The sequence below is a fragment of the Gossypium hirsutum genome, chromosome D02 (assembly GCF_007990345.1).
Source record: "Gossypium hirsutum isolate 1008001.06 chromosome D02, Gossypium_hirsutum_v2.1, whole genome shotgun sequence".
Taxonomy (NCBI): Eukaryota; Viridiplantae; Streptophyta; class Magnoliopsida; order Malvales; family Malvaceae; genus Gossypium; species Gossypium hirsutum.
The window spans coordinates 41,638,620-41,654,030 of record NC_053438.1 but is presented as its reverse complement, the minus strand read 5'-3'; positions in this window follow the sequence as shown (position 1 = coordinate 41,654,030).

Below are 15,411 nucleotides of genomic sequence, written 5' to 3'. Positions count from 1 at the left end.
CACTTGATGTTCCGCTTTCACTTGTTGACATATTAAACATCTCGAAACAAAGTCGGAGATGTCTCGTTTCATACCATGCCACCAAAACCGACGTTTCAAGTCGTTGTACATTTTCGTGCTCCCCGGGTGAATTGACATTCGGCTACAATGGGCTTCGTTCAGAATCATCGGAATGAGTTCCGAATTCCTTGGAACACACAAACGACTTCTAAACCTCAAACAACCATCATCATCAATCTGAAACTCCGATTCCTTGTTCGGAACACACTCAGCTCGTTTTGCAACCAATTCATCATCGACTTTCTGAGCTTCACGAATTTGATGAGTCAATAATGGTTTGGCTTTTAATTCAGCTACTAACACATTGTCAGGTAGAACAGACAAGTGTACATTCATCGCTCGCAAAGCAAACAGTGATTTCCGGCTTAAGGCGTCCGCAACCACATTAGCCTTTCCCGGGTGGTAATCAATGACAAGCTCGTAATCTTTCAACAACTCAAGCCAACGTCTTTGTCGCAGATTCAAGTCTCGTTGAGTCATCAAATATTTGAGACTTTTGTGATCCGAAAACACATGGCACTTCTCACCAAACAAATAATGTCACCATATTTTCAATGCAAACACAATGGCGGCTAGTTCGAGATCATGGGTCGGATAATTTCTCCCGTGTGGCTTCAATTGTCTCGACGCATAGGCCACAACTCGACCTTCTTGCATCAATACGCAACCCAACCCAAGTAGGGATGCGTCACTATAAATGACAAACTCTTTACCCGATTCGGGTTGCACCAAAATTGGAGCTTCAGTCAAATGAGTTTTCAGTTGATCGAAGCTTTTCTGACATTTCTCCGTCCATTCGAACTTAACATCCTTTTGAAGTAGCTTCGTCATTGGTGTGGCTATCATCGAGAAACCTTTGACAAATCGTCGGTAATAACCGGCGAGCCCTAGAAAGCTCCGGACTTCGGTAACATTTCTCGGAGGCTTCCAGTTAAGTATGGCTGAAATTTTGCTCGGGTCAACTCGAATACCCGATGCAGATACCACATGACCCAAGAAGCTAACCTCTCTTAACCAGAACTCACACTTACTGAACTTAGCATATAACTGCTTATCCCGCAAAATTTGCAACACTAGCCTCAGATGCTCAGCATGTTCGGTCTCATCTCTTGAATAGACCAAGATGTCATCAATAAACACAACTACGAACCGATCCAAATACGGCCTGAAGATCCGATTCATCAAATCCATAAACACCGCAGGGGCATTAGTGAGCCCAAACGGCATCACTAAGAACTCGTAGTGACCGTACCTCGTTCTGAAAGCAGTTTTGGGTACGTCCGAATCTCGAATCCGCAACTGATAATAACCCGATCTCAAATCTATCTTTGAAAACACCGATGCTCCCTTTAATTGATCGAACAGATCATCAATACGCGGTAACGGATACTTATTCTTTATCGTCACTTTATTCAGTTGACGATAGTCAATGCACAACCTCATGGTTCCGTCCTTCTTTTTCACGAACAATACTGGTGCACCCCAAGGTGAGAAACTCGGTCGAGCGAAACCTCTATCCGTCAATTCTTGCAACTGAGCTTTCAACTCTTTTAACTCGGTTAGTGCCATACGATACGGAGTGATCGAAATTGGCGTAGTTCCAGGTACAAGCTCAATACCAAACTCTACCTCCCGAACAGGTGGCAAACCCGGTAACTCTTCAGGAAAAACATCCGGGTATTCACAAACCACCGGCACCGATTCGGGTTTCTTTTCTAACTCCTTGTCATCAAGTACACACGCGAGGTATGCTTCGCACCCTTTCCTTACATATTTCTGGGCCAACATTGCTGATATTACAGCTGGCAACCCCCTTAAGTCCGCAGACTCAACTCGGATTATTTCGTTATTTGCGCACCTCAAATCGATAGTCTTGCTTTTGCAATTCACAACCGCATCATGCGCGGTTAACCAATCCAAACCAAGAATAACATCAAACTCGTCGAACGGCAAAAGCATCAAATCGGCCGGAAAACAGGATTCTCGGATTATTAAAGGGCATCTCTTACACACTTTATCAACAAGTACGCATTGACCCAAAGGGTTTGATACTCGAATTACGAGCTCAGTAGACTCAACAGGTAGAGTCTTACTGGTTGCTAAGGTTTCGCATACATATGAATGAGTAGAACCAGGGTCAATCAATGCAATCACATTAGTATCAAAGAGAGTGAAGGTACCAGTGATGACGTCGGGGGAGGATGCCTCCTCTCGTGCGCGAATGGCATATGCTCTAGCAGGAGTACGGTTCTCGGCTCGATCGGCCGTATCAGAGGCCCCCCTCTGACTACCACCCCTGCCTCCTAAAATTCTCGGTGGTCTACCTCTAGATGTCACTCCACTAGGTCTTGCACCTTGAATCTTATTCTTCTCATCCAGCTCCGTGCAATCTCTAATGAAGTGGTCCTTCGAACCGCATCCGTAACAGGCCCTGCTAGTAGACTTGCCCCAACATTCACCTAGGTGTCGTCTTCCACATTGGGGACATTCAGGTTTCTCGTGACGATTATTGCCCACACTAGCTACCGAAGTAGCTCGGGAGCCCATCGATGGTCTTGCCCTGATGGAAATTCTCGCAGTCGCCCTCGACTTATTAATGTCCTCCCTGAACTTCTTTACAGCTGAGAACGGAGCTTTACCCGTCAATCTTTTACGATAATCTCTAGCTTCAAATTCAGCCTTCCTCTTCTCCTTTCCAAGTTCTTCCGCCTTGCAGGCTCGTTCGACTAGTGTTACGAATTCTTTTATTTCCAAAATACCCATTAGTAGCTTTAAATCTTCATTCAATCCTTCCTCGAATCTTTTGCACATAGCAACCTCATCAGCTACACACTCCCGGGCATACCTACTGAGTCTTACGAATTCATGTTCGTATTCAGATACAGTCATACGGCCTTGCTTGAGTTCCAAGAACTCCTTACGCTTCTGATCAATGAACCGTTGGCTAATAAATTTCTTTCAGAATTCCGTTTGAAAGAAGTCCCAAGTTACTCGCTCGTTCGGGACTATGGAAATCAAGGTCCTCCACCAATAGTAGGCTGAGTCTCGCAACAAAGATACAGCACATTTTAGACATTCGTCGGGTGTGCATGACAATTCATCGAACACCCGAATGGTGTTATCAAGCCAAAACTCGGCCCTTTCGGCATCATCAGTTACTATGGCCTTGAACTCCTCGGCCCCACGCTTCCTAATCAAGTCTACAGGTGGCTTACTCAGCCTCACAGGATCAGCGACTGATGGCATTACAGGCTCTTGGGGTGGATTATTCAAATTTGGGAATTGTTGGACAGCCGGGTTGGTTCGGGCATATTGCGCGACCCACTCATTCATCATGGTAAAGAAGGCTTGTTTAGCCCCCTCACCTTGATTATTCGCAGATGACTGAGGTTCAACAGGCGGCGTCCCTTGTGCAGGAGCAGCCGCTACGCTCTCAACGTCATCCGCTAGGGTTCTTTCTTCACCGGGGTCCATTTACTAATCAAAACAAAAACATTTCAACCGTCAGAAGTCATCACACATTTAAACATTAACATTCGGCATGTATAGCTAGACTCATACGCGCTATGGTAGTCCTAGAACCGACTAAACCATGGCTCTGATACCAATCAAATGTAACACCCCGAACCCGAAACCGACACCGGAGTCGAACACGAGGTGTTAACTGACTTTAACCCCTTATAAAATTTATTTTCCAGACACTACCCAATCTGTGTACTAGTCGTTTTAGAAATCATATCTTGAGTTTCGTAACTCGAAAATCAGTTTCGTAATTTTTCCCAGAAACTAGACTCATGTGCCCATCTATGTATTTTTTTCTAGAATTTTTGGTCGAGCCAATTAGTACAGTTTATTAGTCAAAGTCTCCCATGTTGCAGGGGTCGACTACACTGACCTTTTCCCATTACGACTTGGATATCTCCCTGCACGGGGCTTCAATACTGATGCCATTTGTTTCTATGAAAACTAGACTTAGAGAGGAATCTGTACATATATGGTACGACCCCTAATTATCTCTGTTTAATTTATAATGAATTTCCAAAGTCGGAGCAGGGAATCCAGAAACCGTTCTGGCCCTGTCCCACAAAAATCTGATTATCTCTTAATATACTGCCCATATGATCTTTTCGTTACTTCCTCATGAAAACAGACTCATCGAGCTTCGATTATATAATTTATTCATCAATTAATTCCACTCCTACTATTTTTAGTGATTTTTCAATCTCATGACACTGCTGCTGCCAGCATCTGTTACGAAAGTAACTAGGTCCATTTCATGCCTACCCTTGATCCAACTCAATCGAACATTCGTGCCATTTTCGCATGGCTTAAAGTTTACATGCCAAAGTTCAAACACAACGTAATAGTTTATACATGCCAAAATGTTCTTCTAAGCCAACTAAGAAGAAAGTACCAAAACTTGCTAGCCGGTGTGATGACTTCGATGACGGCCTGACCCCGCAAAAATAGATGAGTCCAAGCAACCTATAATGGGTGACAAGGAAACACCGAGTGAGTTTATAACTCAGTAAGTCATAAGCAATGCACTACCATCCATCAATAACATTATCACAAGAGGAAACAAAATGGAACGAGGCAATTTACTCCATCCATACCGAACCATACCATAGTTTCTCCAACCTATCGATTCAGTTTCATATCAATTCATGCATTCACATTCCATATACTCATCAATAGGACATTGAAGCATTTTCATAAATCAATTTACTTTCGTTACAATCAAACGACTAAACGGCCTTTCACCCATCCTACGATAAATTTTATGTACGACTTCAAGCATATTTGTCACATAGGTTCAAACTTACCGAGCTCAACACCAAGTATAAGCATAGCACCTATTAGCCATGTACTCAAGACACTTACCCGATCCGCTGTCCGCGATCGACTCAATAGTGTCGCACACATAGTGTCCATAATGATTCACGAATGTATATTGAGTCCGCACACTCAGTGCTATATAATCAACTCGCACACTTAGTGCTACGTAATCAAATCCCACACTTAGTGCTACATAGTCAAACTCGCACACTTAGTGCCGCATGGTCAATTCGCACACTTAGTGCATCATATTCATTTCGCACACTTAGTGCAACATAGTCAAATCGCACACTTAGTGCTGTACAATTTAATCCCGCGCACTTAGCGCCAATCTCATGGTCATAAATGGTTATACCCGCACGTTTAGTGCCGAGATCAACAACTCAGTACATCTTACCTCTTTTCTTTTCATTCAACAATTTCATCATCACATACGTACATGCATATATATATATGTATATTTATTCATTCCATTCAGCATCAATACATAAACATTATGACCATTTGAAATAATACCAACTACATGCTTAATGACTTACCTTGTGTTGGGTAAGACGGTTCCAACTCGGCTACTCAGTGATCTTTTCTTTGCCTTTGCTTGATTCTCCTCCTTTAGCTCCTTGAGCTTAATCAATAATTCACTAGTTTAACCATCTTGTTAAACATTCATAATTCAATTACACATGCTTATGTATGTTTGTATATTCGGCAACCATCCTCACTAATTACTCATGTTGATGGCCGAATGGATGTATGTGTGTACAATGTCAACTATAGCATCATGTAATTCCACATATGACTACATTTCTTAAGTTCCACATCTTAATGCCCATTATACATAATCAAATTTAACATCATATATATATTTACTCATGTGGCCGAATATACATACTCCCATATAATATCAAGTACTCACTTTAAGTATATTGCCGAATATACTTAATCATACACACACCTAACCAAAATAATTTGTAAAATCTTTATATCTTTATAATACATCTAATTATCCTTTTTCACATTATCAACTCAAATCACATACATTATTTACTATAACATCTTTACATTCGGCATTGGTGTCAACCATAGTAGCCGATTCTTCCTACTTTGTACCCATGCATCTATTAATCCTTAGTTGGTTCAAACACTTCACACACTAGGATTCATCAAATTTTTAACAAGAAATAAAATCTCTAATCCTCAAACTACCATGGCCGAACCTTCATGGAGTTGCTAAGACTCCTCATCTCTACTTCTCACACACTCTCACATCCAAACCCTTTTATTAAACACCCAAAGTCAACCATCTCCTTACCTCATCACCAAAGACATCAAAATACCAACCAAGAACGTAACATTCATGGCCGAATGTCATCTCTATCATTTAACAAAGTTTGAACCATGGCTAGGTAGATTTTGAACTTACAACTTAAAATATACATGAATCTCAAAGAATAACATTAAACATACCTCAATCTAGTTACATGCATGGCCAAACTTCCTCCTAATCCTCTTCCTTAGGATTTTCGGTCAAAAGAGGTTGAAAAAGGATGAACAAAACCTTTCTTTTCCTTCCTTTAGCTCACGGCAATGGGGTGTATGCATGAGACCATTATTATTTTTTTCTTTTTTTTCATCACCCTTCCTTTCATTATTTAATTATCATGCTTATTATTTTATTTTCCTTACCATACATCACTAACACAACATGTTGGTGACATGTTTCCACCCATAGCATGGCCGGCCACTACATATTAGGGAGGGGGAATTTGACATGCAAGTCCCCTTTTTCTTCCACATGCACTAATAGGTCCTCATGCATTGACCTATCACATTTTAAAATTTTCTCATATAAGTCCTATTGACTAAATTCACATACAATCGACTAAATCGAAGCTTGAAATTTTCACACATTCATGATTACATATTCTAGACAATAAACATCACATTCAAACCTTTCGGTGACTCGGTTTAGCGGTCCCGAAACCACTTCCCGACTAGGGTCAATTTTGGGCTGTCACATAAGGCCTAATGGCCAATGTGATGAATGTGTATATATATGTGATAAGGCCGAATGGCCAATGTGATGAATGTGAAAGTGTATATATATGTGATAAGGCCTAATGGCCGATGTGATGAATGTGAAAGTGTATATATGTGATAAGGCCGAATGGCCAATGTGATGAATGTGAAAGTGTATATATATGTGATAAGGCCGAATGACCAATGTGATGAATGTGAAAGTGTATATATATGTGATAAGGCCTAATGGCTGATGTGATGAATGTGAAAGTGTATATATGTGATAAGGCCTAATGGCCGATGTGATGAATGTGAAAGTGTATATATGTGACAGGGCCGAGTGGCCAACGTGATGGATGTGAAAGTGTATAAATGTGATAAGTCCCGAAGGGCAATTGTGTCAGTACTATATCCGGGTTAAAACCCCGCAGGCTTTATGCGAGAATATTATCCTGATTAATGTCCGTAGGCTTCATGCGCGTACTATATCTAAGCTTTAAAGACCCGACGGCTAAATGCTAGGATTCAAGTAAGACTTTGATATTGAGTATCTGCATTAAGTTACCATCAAATAAGTATTATGTATTCAAGATGTTCAGGTACGTATTACTTACTCATCGGTGGAGTGATTTCGAGGTGAATTATCAGTATCAAAGAGGTAGGTAAATGTGATTAATATTATAACTCCAAATGTGAGAATGTGCTTTGGAAATATTTGACCATCTAGGTCATTATTATTCGAAAGTATATATGTGGCAGCCAAGTGTTGCGTTTAATGATATTATAGATCGAGATGAAGCTCTAGATTAACTTCATCGAACAGTTGAAATGAATGACCAATAATAGTGATTGAGAACACTTTGTCTTGCTTAAAACTTACTAAGCATTAAATGCTTACTCCGTTCTTTGAATCTCTGTTTTATAGATTTTGGTTTGTCAGCTATCGGACTCGGGATTATTGAAGTCGAAGTCGCCCACACTATCAAAGCCCTTTTGGTACACTTTTGGTTGAACTCTGAAAATGGCATGTATAGGACTACCCTTTTTGTAGTGGGTCATGGACCCTTTGGATTTGTATAATTTTGGATAGCCATGTGAAAATGGCTTATATATGTTTGAGCATAATGTTATAATCATTTAGTATGGATATGGTTATTGAGAGGTGTGGATATGCTTAACAAGGATTGGCCATGGGAATGGTCAATCACTATCATAATTTGTGCTATTTATGCTAAAAGGGCTAGTTGAATCATGGAAACTATGAAATAGGTAAAGTCTACCTTAAAGGCAGATGCTGACAGCAGCAGTGATGTAGATTTGGAAAATCACTAAAAATAGTAGGAATAGAATTAAATAGTGAATAAATTATTCAAATGAACCTTGATGAATCCAATTTCATATGGAAGAAACGAAACGGTCATATGAGTGGTATGTTAAGAGATAATTAGGTTTTCGTGAGACAGGCCCAGAACGGTTTCTGGATTCCCTGTTCCGACTTTGGAAATTCATTATAAATTAACCAGAGATAATTAGGAGTCATGACATATATTTATAGATTCCTGTCTGAGTCTAGTTTCTATAGAAACAAATGGCATCAGTATTGAATCCCTGTACAGGGAGATATCCAAATTGCAATGCATGAAGGTCAGTGTAGTCGCACCCTGTAACAGGGGAGACTTTAACTAATAAACTGTACTAATTGGCCCAACCAAAAATTCTAGAAAAAAATATGTAGATGGGCATATGAGTCTAGTTTCAGGGAAAAATCACGAAACTGATTTTCGAGTTGTGAAACTCAAGATATGATTTTTAAGGTGACAGTGACACAGTTAGCCAGCTGTCTGGAAATTTTTAAAATGGACTGCGATAGTAAGCGAATTTAGTCTGTGAACCCCTCGTGTCCGACTCCGGCAACGGTCTCGGGTATGGGGTGTTACAGACCAGTCATGGGAGGGTTAAATCAATTCAATTGGCTCCCAACTAATCCTGTTAGAAGAACCAACTTGAACAGTGCTCATGCAAATCGAGCATACTATACCTTGACAGTGACTTGCGTATGGCATGGTCTTAAAGACAATGAAGTCTCTTATAGCTTCCTCATAAAATTGGTAGGCTCTTCGTGCTCAACTAAAAATTTAGGGAAAACTCTTCATTGCGTGTATTCTTTCTTAACTTGAAGACTCCTTGTAATTAAATCCTTATATATCGCTAACAGGAAGATACTCTAACGCTAGTATGCGCCAATACTCTAATGCGTTGGCAAGCCAACAGGGTGGCAAATTATGCTACCATGGTGTGCCAAATAGTTAACATGCATACCAAACTCGCCTTTTTGGATTCTTCATTTTTAAGGTGTGACACGTTGCATCTGCAAATGGCATTCAAGTAGATCTGAATAAGATAGAAGCTATACTCGATTAGAAGCCATCAAAGAAAGTAACAGAAGTAAGAAGTTTTCTCAGTTTGGCCAGGTACTATAAAAGATTCATTAAGGGATTTTGTATGATTGCGTCACCCTTGACAAAGTTGCTGAAGAAAAATGTAAAATTTGAATGGACAGGACGGTGTTAGAAAAGCTTTAAAAGATTAAAAGTAGCATTGACAGAAGCTGTTGTGTTGATCCAACCAAAATCTAGTAAAGAGTATGTAATTTATAGTGATGCTTCCTACAGTGGCTTGGGTTGTATGCTAATGCAATAAGGAAAGGTAGTAGCATATGCTTCTAAACAGTTGAAGCCACATGAAAAGAACTACCCGACGCATGATCTTGAATTGGCTACGATGGTGTTTGAGTTAAAGATATGGAGACATTATTTGTACAGGGGAAAATGCTACATCTACACAAACTATAAGAGTTTAAAGTATTTGCTAACCCAAAAAAATTTGAACTTGAGACAGAGAAGATAGATTAAATTTCTAAAGGACTATGATTGTATCATTGATTATCACCTTAGGAAGGCGAATGTAGTAGCAAACGCTTTAAGAAGAAAACCATTGCCAACCTTAAAAACAATAAATGAACATTTAGAGATGAAACAAAATAGTGAGTTATTAGTTGAGTTAAGAGTGAAACCAACTTTGTTGCATGAGATGAAATATGCTCAAAAAGAAGATAGAGAATTATAGGTGATCAAGAAACAGCTTGAGAAAGGAAAAATGGTGAATTTGTTATTGATAGTGAAGGGAATTTGAAATTTCATGGTTGGCTATGTGTACCTAACCAAGAAGATTTAACGTAAAGTATTTTGAATGAAGCACATCACAGTTCTTTTGCATTGCATCCGATGAGCAATAAGATTGATTTCTTTATGGATAAGTACGCACAGTTTTATATAGATGAAATAGTAAGGCTTTACGGAGTGCCAGCATCCATCATTTTTTATCGAGACCCGAGATTTATGTTGAAGTTTTGAGAGAAACTACATGAAGCTTTAGGTACTCGACTGAATTTTAGCACTACATATCACCCTCAAACTAATGGGCAATCAAAATGGGTAATTTAGACGTTAGAAGATATGCTGAGAAGTTACATTATCGAATTTGAAGGTAGTTGGAAAAGGTATTTACCATTGGTTGAATTTACCTATAATAATAGTTACCAGTCTAGTATTCAAATGGCGTCGTATGAAGCGTTGTACGGAAGGAAATGTAGAACTCCTCCATGTTGGACAGAATTGGGAGAAAACAAATTAATGGGTCTTGACTTGATAAAAGAGACAGAAGAGAAAATGAAGTTGGTCAAAGACCATTTAAAAGTAGCCTCAGATAGACAAAAGTCTTATGATGATCTCAAAAGGAAAGATATTGAATACAATATGGGTGATAAAGAATTTTTGAACGTGTCGTCATGGAAAAAGGTTCACTCGTTTGGGAAGAAAGGGAAGCTAAGTCTAAGATTCATTGGTCGTATAAGATTTTAGAACGAGCCGGTCTAGTTGCTTACCGGTTAACTTTACGACTAGAGTTAGACAAAATTCACAATGTTTTTAACACATAAATGTTATATGTTTCTTATGAAATTGTAGAAAAAGAAAAGAAGGGGAAACTTCAAATTGAAGAAAAAGGAAAAGAGAAGGTCAAGGAGTGAGAAGAGGAGAAAATGTATCATCTCAACCATTTTGTTGTAAGTACTACAAGATTTTTATTTATTTTATTTAAATGCTTATGTTGTCATATGGAATTACTTAGGATAGAAATGTAAATTAAATATATATTTAATTATATATATTAAATAAAGGGTTAAATTATGAAATAGTTATAGGTGAAGAATATGAAATGGTATATTTGTTTGAATATTAAGCAATGATATTCTGAAAGAAGTATATGTGTTAAAAATGTGTGATTTTGTGATTTGTGATATAGGGACTAATTATGAAAGATGGAAAAGATGTGAAATATTTTCTGAAATACTTATTTAAAGTATATACAGATATGAAATTCAGCTTTATTACCCAAGTAGACAGAGTTAGAACTATTATGATATTAGTAGCATGCCATTAAGGATCCTCAGTGCGTTCTCTGTTTTCCAACACGGTTGTGCTCTCTGTATTAGCTCCTATGTGCCCTCCGTTTATTTGTGCATATAATTGCACCTCTATACTTGATCTGTATATCCTAAATTGTTCTAAATAGTCTATTGTGGGCAAATGTGTGAAATGCAAGTAATATGAGTATTTAAAGTATTAAGGTAAGCATGGAAATTATTCAAGGTAAGTAAGTTAGTAGAAATAAATGTCTAATTATAATGATATTCATGTATGGAATTTTGATATATATTTGTAACATTTTATACATATGTCATATTCATTTATTCTTGTAGTGCTTACTAAGCCTTCATTAGCTTTATGCATTTATTTTCAATGGATAGGTACAGTTAGATTTGACAAGTTTGATTTGGGGTCATTAGTTGCTCATCACATCCTCAAGCTCGAGAAAGTAGGTATTATGTTTTGGTGTAAAAAAGACATGTACATAGTTTTTTAAGTTAAGGGTTTTGAATATGATAAGTCATGCTACAAACTTTGCAATTCTTGTAAGATTTAAATGAGATTTTAGTAAATTAATGTTGTATGGTAATGCATAAGTGTTTGAGTGTCTTTTACATTGAAATTGGTGTTTTGGATTGGAATGAAACTAAATTTTTTTATGCAGGGACTAAGGTGTAAAAGTTTAAAATTTGTAAAATTTCCTTCAAATTTGGCCCACGTGGCCTCAAAGAGTTATACGGGCTAGCCACGCGGCTATGTTAGTGCAGTTTGGAACCATACTGGCTCAGATACTTACACGGCCTGGCCGCACAACCATGTGCCATGTTTTTGGCAAAAATTCATATTTCACTTTAAAACACTATTTTAAATACTAAAATGTTTAAGGAACTTTTCGAGCTCCTCCCTAACATTGATATTGGTTAATTAATGACTCGATAAGTTACGAATATGTATCAAATGAAGCTTTGCTTGTTAATGTTTGATTGTTTAATACTCTGATATTTAATTTAGCATTCTTATATTTGATCCAATAGTTGAGTTAGGTATAATGGTGTTAAAACGGTAATTTTCATGGCCATGGACTTCCAATCATCCCACTAAAGACTTTCACATACGTTTCCCAAAGGGCTCTCAAATGTCCCATAAAGGGCTCTCATATACGGGTGCACACCAAGACTCTGTATTATTCAACCTTCTTTTCTAGCTTAGTCCAACCGAACCTCCCTCAAAGCCACATAAATATGATGCATATGGAATCTCGTGTATGACCATCCAAACCTCCTCAAAGCCACATAAATAGATTGTATATCATACACACATTCTGCCAATAACGATAATGAATCATGTCATATAACATGCCAATTCCAATTACATATCATAAACACACTTATTATCAGCCAACCATATCATGTTATTACGCAATATCACATTACGCCAAACAAATCATATACTCAACATAGTTAGCTTACAATCATTTTTATATTTCATGTCACACTGCATACAATCACCATGCATCATAACTTCGTCATAACGTACTTATAGTTCAACCTTTGAATAATTTATCATTCACATAACACTGAAGTAACATATTCTACACATGAAATTGCACAAAAACATCCATTCACTAGTTGAGCTTTAGAACTCACCTGTAACACCCCAAATCTGATGGGTCAAAAGTTTCGGTGTATAGTTATAAATAGTTGTCTGGAGTAGTGTTAAATGCTCAAATGATTGTTTTGGCATATATGTGTGGGCATATAGTATCCGCCACATAAGAAAGTAAGAATTTGACTTCAAAATATTCTGATATAATAATGAGAAGTTCGTGTTAAGAGATAAAGGGTAAGTATAGAATGAGTATTCGCCAAAGGTATAGTACGCCTGGTTTATCAGGAATATTGTGCTAGTTAGATTTTAAGTAACTTGGTTAGAAATCAGTAAAATAGCCAAGCTGGGTAATTGTGATTTCAAGATATTTATTAAAATTTCTCTCGAAAACTGTAAGCTATTAAGAAGGCAAGTTTTGAAACATATGACACTTGTTAAACTCCACTAAGTAAGTTAAGCTATATATATGTGTGTGAGAGATGAGTTCTGAGAAGGTTCTTTCTTCTTTCTCTTCCTTAAGTGGTATTTACTGAAACCCTCTTTAAGTCTGAATGTATCCTACTTCGATGATCTAGAGGCTATGGTTCTTTTATGATCGGTAGTTACTTTGCATCAAGGTAAGTGCTTTAGCTCTGCATGTCAAGTTCCGAATGACTAAGTCTATATGTGGTTTTTGAATAGTAAGTTGTAAGTATAGGGCTTTTGAATGAGATTGTCAGCGATTGAATTGATATTTAATTTGTACGTACAAGAGTATTAATAGTGAAATTATGTTTCTAAGCAGTGGTTGCTACTGGTTCATGATGGATATATTGATCTAGAGGTTTGAACTGTGGTAGGTGAGTTCTACGCTGACTCTTGCATGTATATTGTTTACACTGAAGTATGTTTGTAGGAGATTAATCAAACTTTGAACTCCGAAACCATGGAAAGTATAATATAAATATGATATGTATGTGACTATATGAATGATTACTAAAGAAAATATACAAGTATCTTATACATAATCATGCATCTTAAAAAGTCATGCATACAATGAACTAGCATTTGATTTTTTTTTTCAAGTAATTGATGTATGAGACACCCACATCTTTTGCATAATGCAATTCAATAAATACATAACAATTGAAATCTAATTCATGCAATAAGAGTAAAACAATAAAATTTGACAAGATCACTGACCTCGATGCAACCGCATTTGTCGATAGCCATCCTCATATTACCATACTTGCAATGTCATGTGAATATGTGGTAAACAAACATGCCTTCATTAGTTTCTCAAAACTTGCAAAAATGGAACCTTAAAATTGTTGGTGAGTGGGGATAAAAATAAAATTATAAGAAATTAACCAAGACTTTAAGGCATGTATCAATGCCACTTTCTTTAAGTTTCTATTCGCCCCCACCTATATTATGGTGTGCAAAAAGAGTTACTAACAAATGAACCTCGAGGATACAATGAAATCCAATGACTGTCTACATTTTGCATTGATGGAAACAATCTACTGAGCATTAAGCAGAGCACAACGAGGATATCATTTTCTATAAAGAATTATTGCATTATAGAACAATCTAGGAATATAAAAGATGGTGAGAGAATAGAAATAAATTTTATTCTATGTTTTTGAATGTGTCATACAATGAAAGTTCACTCATATTTATAAGTAGCCTCATGTTTGTTTATATGGACATAACTACCCAAATGGATAGTTAAAACTTTAGCATTAAACATAATTATTCAATAGATATCTACTTGAATAATTATGACTATTTGTTAATAATCAAGTGATATAACTTTTGAATTTAAGAGACGTAACTCATCACTATAAATAGTGACAACTTTTGGTTAATAACCAAGTGACAAAATTTTTTGTTATTTTTATAATTTTTCATTTACAACTATTGGAACACTATAAATATTTTGAAAATGTTCCAACAAAATAAGTTATTGAAACTTTTTTTCCTTGATAGTGTTAACCGATTTGTTACTATAATATTGAAATTAATTAATTTAGTCTCCTAAATTTTAAATTTTTATTTTATGTTTTTAAATTAAAATCAACTCAATTAAACCATCCTTAATAATTGTCTATAAAACTCAAAAATTTTTTGATTATATGGTTTCTAGTCTTTCATTCTAAGCTAAAAGCAAATATATATATATATATATATCCTTACAAGCTACAATTAATTAAATGTATCTTTCGTGCCAAACAAAACCTAGAACTTTTTTTTATCACTTCTTTACCCGAGCAAAGAACAAGCAAATAATTTAATTAATTGCAATATTTTTCTTTGCTTTTAACTTAATATGGAAGATCAGAGATTATATAATCAAAAGAATTTTAAATTTTATAGACAATTATTAAATATGAATTACCGATTTTATTTTATTAAG